We start from the raw sequence: 7,557 nt of genomic DNA, 5'->3' as shown, positions 1-7,557 counted from the left end.
GCCATTTACTATTCTTATAAGTTTAAAAGGGAAATTGGCTATTAATAACAGCCATTTGTATTTCGATTTTAGCCTAAATTCGAACCCAATTCCCCAGCCCAATTTTAATTTAAACCCGACCCTTACTCAATTAAATCCTACCCAAACCCGGATCCCCACCTACCCCTTTTAATCTAGGCCGTTGATCATTCAGATTAACGACCACCATTGCCCCTCACCATTTTTAACCCCTAAACGATCCCTTACCCTAAATCATTTCTCACCAACTGCCGCCCTTGAATCCCTTCCTCTCAAACTCTCTCTGCAACATCACCTAAACCCTAGCCGCCGTCGCCCAAATCTACCCTAATTCCCTTCAATCCCCACCTAATCCATGGACTCCCATGGCGGTTTGAGGCGTGTACTCGTCTCCTATGTCTACTGGTTAACTATTTTAGTGATCCCATNTGGTCTTTTTCCGGCCACCCATGACCGTTCAAGTCGGATCCATGGCTTTTCCGGCTAGATCGGTAACCTTTCGAAGTCTTTCTCACTTTTCTGGGTTCTCTGAAACCCTAGCTTTAAGAGCTTTCCGATTTTTCTTTCAGATATGTCTTAGATATATGCATGTTATGAAATTCTTAGTGTTTTCTCAAAGGTTCTTCGATTTTCTTTCAAAATAACTCTTCATTTTCAAATTAGGGTTTCCTAAACTTTTCTCCGATTTTCAGTGTGTTTTATGATTTTACTTTGTTTAAACAGTTTGTCCATGTTTTCTGCTACCTGGTTCATCGTGTTAAAAAACCTAAGTGTTTTGGTTCTATCTGGGTTTCTGAAACTCTCTCTTTGTTTATTTTATACGCATGTTTGGTTCGATTAAGTTCTTTGTGTTTGAATCCTTTTTCTCTTGTTTGACTTATCCGATCCTGAGTTCCTACCTTTTCAACTCAGCTCTGTCAAAACCCTAATTCCTTATAAATGTTTTCTTCACTTATTGCTATGAGTTTAAAGACTTTTCTTGTTTCTATGTGTTGATCTCCTTTACCTGTTACTATGGTTTCTTCACTTCTGATTCTATGTGACCACTTGACTTTGTTGACTACTGTGCTCCGAGTAGGTTTCTTTTACTACCGAATCATAGCCTACTCCTGCTACTACTATATGTTTGTGTTGCTTCTTTTGTCAATATGTTTGACCCTGCATGTCTAATACGCCTTTTCATTCCTTGCTATTTATATGTTGAAGTGCAGAATCGTGACCACTTCTTGATTGATCTTGCTTTCCTTAAGTGACGGTTTAATTGCAAGGTTTTCTTATAAACCCTAAATTTTACTCATTTGTTTAAATTGATTGGTTCCCTTCCTTTAATTACTGTGATGTTTTACCTTGAATCCTTTCCCAAAATTAAGTATATTTTGTACTTAGACTCAATTATTTACCTTATACTTTTACTACCCCCTTATATGGCAAGAATCAATCTGTCTCAAACTGATTTCTTTCCTTAATTAACCCTGTTAGTATCCGTTTGAGCAGTAATCCCTTGATTAAAGGGAAGTACTTGTGTTGATTGATTCTGATTGTGATTATTTCCATGTCTGTGATAAAACCTTATGTGTTACCTTATTCTCTACTCGTTTTTAAAGCTATAAATACCCCAATGTTTTCATTAGAAAAGGACACGAACAATTGAGTTCAGAACACACACTTACACACTCAAAACCCTTTCTTTCTCTATTACTACTTGTGCTACTGCTTTGTCTAGCTGGCTGAAAGCAAGGGCTAGACTGTGGAATCCTGCTTACTTTTCCTTTCTGCACTTTGCTTCTTTGACTGGTATGTCCTAGTTTAATTTTAAAGCTCCAACAACAACATGTTGCCTTATTTGTTTCAGCTTCTTTCATTTTGGTCTACTCCCGCTTGGGGTTCTGTTAAGGTGCATTACTAGCATGCTATAATGTCTCCCCTTCCCCTTTAGATTAATGCACTCCCCTATGTGTGTTTCAAGGCATGCTCTGTCAGTCACTTATTGTGCATTTACCATCCCAAGTCCCTATCCCCTCAATGTGCTTATATTCTTTCTGACTAGCCTGTGATCATGCAAGTATCAGCCATTGTTGTGCATGTCCAACTAGTCCTAAGACCCTTAATGGGGTTATGTGTTTACAGTCAAATGTATGTGTGTCCTAAACCCCTTGACCCCTTTGTATGACTACTGATTCTGTGTGTGATCCCATCTTGGGAGTTTGAGTTTTGTTTACTACCACAACTGCTTTCAATCACCTATGTTATTGATTACTTTCAGCCCAATTTTTAAACAAACTCTTTTCAAACTATGTCCAGCACTCTCACCTACTCTTAAAATTTAGGTTCTGCCCCTTTTGTGCGAGCCTTGCCTTGGGACCCTTGAGCTCCCTCTGAACTTGGACACATAAGAGCTGGCCCTTCCACACTACACTCATTCTGTTTGTTTATGCAAATCTGGGTGTGAGCACTGCTCGGGATCCTTTGAGGTCCTTAGGGAACTCTGACACACCCAGATATGAGAAAGGCTTTGGAATAATATTGGCATTGAAGTGATTAATTACATAACTCGGACAGGAAGTCAGGATCAGGCTTCCTATGGTTGTAGCTTCTTGTTTTTCTTTCATTTCTGCTTATGTAATTCAATCACACGGTTTGTAATATTTTGTAAACATTATGGGGTTGGCTAGTGAAAAGGGATGGGAAATATACGTGCTATCAAAAGGGGTAGAAAGCATGTTATTAGGTTTACATTCCTAATTGCGTAATAGAATCCATGCTTAGGACTCATTTCATGCATTAGAGATCATGCTCCTTAGGATTTACACTTACTGTTTTCAGCATGTCCATTTCACTATCATACCACTTAGCAAATCCTGCGTTAAATGTGTTAATAACCAGTGTTTCTGCAATCATGTTTCTACTGCCATACACACTTAGAGATCCTGTTTTAGGCTAAACAACACTAACAAGCATGTCATCTCTGCATATTCTAGTAATCATGTTCTAAACGATGTAGTATTCGTGCATATAGAAATCCTGTTTAGGATTCTGCATATACATTCTTCTGCATCTCTGCACGTTAGATATCATGTCTTTAGGATTTCATTTATATTTGCTTAAGCACACTTAGGCTAATTATGAACGCATAAAAGGAATACAACAATTTTACTTAGTCTTTGCAATTAACTAGCAACAATTCTATGTGCTGAACACCTAGAACAGCATGTTTAGGTAATAATAATAATCTCCAACTGTCTTAATAATCTTGAATAACTATCGAATCCTGCTCACGCCTAGGCAAGCCTAGGTAATTACTTAAATAAAACTGGGACTACCTTGGTTAATTATCAACTGCTACAACCAGCAGACAGGCCTGATTCGGACTTCTTTTCAGAGTTATATAATGAATCTGGTTCTGACTCAAACACCCTGCTTTAGGATTTTAAAATTCAGACCTTAACTGTGTTTAAGTCGTGCTGTTTATGTGCATTATTTGCGGAGGTATACATGAGCCTTCTAATTGTTTACATGTCTCCCCTTTAAATGCAGTCCTATGTGTTTTTGTATGTCGCCTTAGCCTTTTTACCTTTAAACCTAAGATTCAGCCTAAAACCTCCCTCTTATAGGAATAGTAGTCCTAAATCCCTCCGGGACTGATAGGAATGGGACGGGTAACAGCATGCAATAGAGGTCGAGACCAATCATCGCTTTAATACCTTCACGGGGTGGGAAGGGTAGATATGGATATGATGACCGGTGTGCTAATACCACGTGTATCCCCTCTTCTGAGGAGTGCCATACCGGGTATTGCATTGATGTGATCCATATTACAAACAAACCTAGGACTCCTTTTACATTCACAAGCATGTTTAGATTATAACTCTCTTCAAAACCTTGCTTTTATTTTTTTTTTCAAACACTTGCGTATTTAAATTCAAAATCCCCTATTATTTGAGCCTTATTTGTTTACTTGCTAATTGCACAAATTCACAAAAAACTATCTGGCCGGGAACCACACTAGTGGATCCTGAGGGGTGCCTAACACCTTCCCCTTAGGATAATTTCAAGCCCTTACCCTATCTCCGGTTACCAAACATAGTTGTAGTTGAACCCCATAGGTGCCCTAACGCACCTTAAAATCGTTAGGTGGCGACTCTTCAAAATCGCAAAACCCCTTTTCCCAAAAGGAAAGAGTTGTCCCAACCAAATATCATAAACCCGATTTCGCGAGAAAAAGGGGGCGCGACAATAATATCTATCCCCTGGTTTTGTAGGTTGTTTAGGAGCAGCAGGGACTAAAGGACCTGGGGGTATTATAGGTTGTTTAGGCGCTTTAGGATCTTTAGGTGCATTAGCTGCTTGACGTGCTTTAGCTGCTTTAGGATCTTTAGGTGCTTTAGGTGCCATCTGTTAAAAAAAGTAAAAGATACAAAAAATAACATCAGAACATTATCAAAAAAATCAGTTAAAACTTCAGCTTTAAGAAGGCTGAAGTTCACCAATTACAAAACAAAAACTTCAGCTCCTAGAACTGAAGTTCACCAGTTACGAAATAAAAACTTCAGCTCCTAGAGTTGAAGTTCACCAGTTACAAAACAAAAACTTCAGCTCTTAGAGCTGAAAGTTCACCAGTTACAAAACAAAAACTTCAGCTCCTAGAGCTGAAGTTCACCAGTTACAAACAAAAACTTCAGCTCCTAGAGATGAAGTTCACCAGTTACAAAATAAAACATTCAGCAAAAACATGCTGTAAGTTCACCAGTTACAAAACAAAAACTTCAACTCCTAGAGATGAAGTTCACCAGTTACAAAATAAAACATTCAGCAAAAACATGCTGTAGTTTTTACAAAAAACAAAACATAAATTCAACTCCAAAATAATGCTCAAGTTCATAAAAAATATAACAAAAAACACAAAACACGAAACAAAACTTCAACTCCTAAAACTAAGGTATCATTGAAGTATTATAAACTTCACACTTTAATAGTATCATCTATTTAACTCTCAAAATTTTTAAAAATTTCGACGTCTCCAAACACTGAATAATTTAGAATTTTCATCAAAAATACAAACACACGTTCAAGAAACCTAAAAACACAATCGTAAAAGTAAAACTAATGCACTAATAAAACTAAACCCTACGAAACTATTTTATCATAAATACATGACTATCAAAACCAAAACCAAAAATTAAATCGTAAAAATTAATACTAAAATAAAACCCAGAAAGTTAATGCAATGTACCTGTGATTATACGTAATGTTATTGGGGAACAAACAATTGAAAATAAAAAACAACGACGAAAACCGTTTGATTTCAGAGAAGAACAAATCAAAAAATGCGAATAACGGGAGAGAGAGGCAGAGACGGTAGAGGACTAGTGTATACTTGGAGAGAAAGTAGTCTTTTAATAAAGAAGGGCAAAATAGTCTTTTTAAAAGGCTTTTAACAAAAAAACGGGTACGGGTGCAAACAGAAAAATAAAACGGCTACAGGTTAAAAAGGGGCGACAGGGCGCTCCGTGTAATTTTTACGGAAAAATAAGACCTTTCATATATGTTACACATGCAAATTAGCGAGAAAGCTTATAGACTAAACAACGGAAATGCAAGAAAGACAAAAATTCTTGAAGTTATATAGTACATATGAACTAAACTACTCCTAAATTAAAACAGGAAGCTTAAAGTTAACTTTTTTTTTATTTACAATTTCATTCAAAAGAGGAAAGAGAGAAAGACATTATAACAAATAAAACCAGAAATTACACTCCTTATAATCTTTCATTACTCGTGATTGTAACTTCATTTACCCTCCTGATTTTTCTCTCTCATGTAGTATCTTCATAGTTAGCTCTCGGCCTTCTAGTAAAAAAATAAAGGAATTTTTACCTCATATAGTAAAGGTTAACACCTTATTTATTTTAAATAAATACCATTTAAAAAAATTATATTCTATAGATACCTTTTAAGGTTTATAGCAAAATATTTAATTTTGGTTACCTCCTAGCCCTAAGCCACTAAATACGCTAATCAGTTACAATATTTTCTTTCTCTCTCTACTTTGATACATCCCGTTCTCTTCCCCATCCCATTAAAACTTCTGATTCTCTTCCTCTTCTCTATCTAGTTCGCTTGCGATTTTTCCTCCGTCGATATCCTCCATTTTAGTAGGAGAATTGTTAGAGTATAGTTGCACTTGCGATGACGTTGAGGATAGAATTGACTGGGTCAGCAGGGGAAGCAACCATAGCGAGACAAGTGGTACTACTTGAACTGCTACGGATCAAGAAGTTGTCTTGCGGCAGCGTATTTCCATGCCCGCAAAACTTATGTATGATTAGTATGTAGGTCCGTTGCTAATTTTGCCTTTGGCGTAAACGAAGCTTTCCAAATCTCTAGTCACGTTCAACTAAAAAGCCAATAGGAAAAGCAAAAATCCCATGTTCTCCAAGTCATAACAATAGTGAATACCATCCCTGCCAATTGAAAAAATTGAGATACGGATGTTGTAGGATGATTTTCTGTTAATATATGTCAATATATTTTCATGTATTTCATTGTATTCATTGTCTTTTTTTTCATTGTAATTCAATGTATCTCGTTGTATTTCATGTATTTCATTATATTCACTGTCTTTTTTTCTCATTGTATTTCAATGTATCCCGCTGTATTCTATGCATTTCATTGTATTCACTGTCTCGCTATATGCCATGAATGTATTCATAAGTTTTTTTTAATTAATATAATTTATGTATTCAGATGTATTATATAATTTTCTCTGAAGATTGCTATATTTTTGGGGTATTTTTCGGTTGAGAATCTTTTTTATAACTGAAAATACAAATTTTGTATGTTATAATTGAGTTTGTTGAGTTATATTAGGAGCCTATTATGATAATTGATTCACTTTCCCTTTTAAAACTGTGTAATCCCCTATTTCACGTTGTGAATACAGTCGAATATAATAATCTGTCCAGCTGTAATCTCATGTTTCACTCCGTGAATACAGTCGAATATACTCGAATACAACAACTGATTAGCCGGACTTCCCTGATTCACGCCTATTTTTGCTACTGTATGCATGAATACAATAGCTTAAATACATCAAATACATCTTATAACCACATAAAAGGTATCTATAATCCGTAATATAACAAATGATATCTATAGATGACTAATTACTACTAAAAGATAGTGCTTTATGAAAATTTCTCAAAAATAAATGCCATAAAATGTAGGTGCACTATTCCATGTGTTATTAGAATCGGTACCTAGCTCTTCTCATGCGGTTGTGAGAAAGTATAACAATCAACAAATCGCTAGCGGTTGAACTTGCGAGAGAGTTCAATGATAAGAAAATTTACATTAGAATAAAGAGAAAAAATTAAGGAATCATAAAAAGATAAAAATTCAGGATTAATTATGAGATAATTTTAAAGTAAAAAATTTAATAAAAAAAAACACAATAAATACCTTGATAGGATCTCAATAATGACAATATTTATGTGTAGAAATGAAGTTTTGGGAAAAGGGGAAAAATGATACAAAGGCTAT

The sequence above is a fragment of the Nicotiana attenuata genome, chromosome 4 (genome assembly GCF_001879085.1).
Source record: "Nicotiana attenuata strain UT chromosome 4, NIATTr2, whole genome shotgun sequence".
In the NCBI taxonomy this organism is placed as follows: domain Eukaryota; kingdom Viridiplantae; phylum Streptophyta; class Magnoliopsida; order Solanales; family Solanaceae; genus Nicotiana; species Nicotiana attenuata.
The sequence above is the reverse complement of the archived record's forward strand: the minus strand, read 5'-3'. Positions refer to the sequence as shown.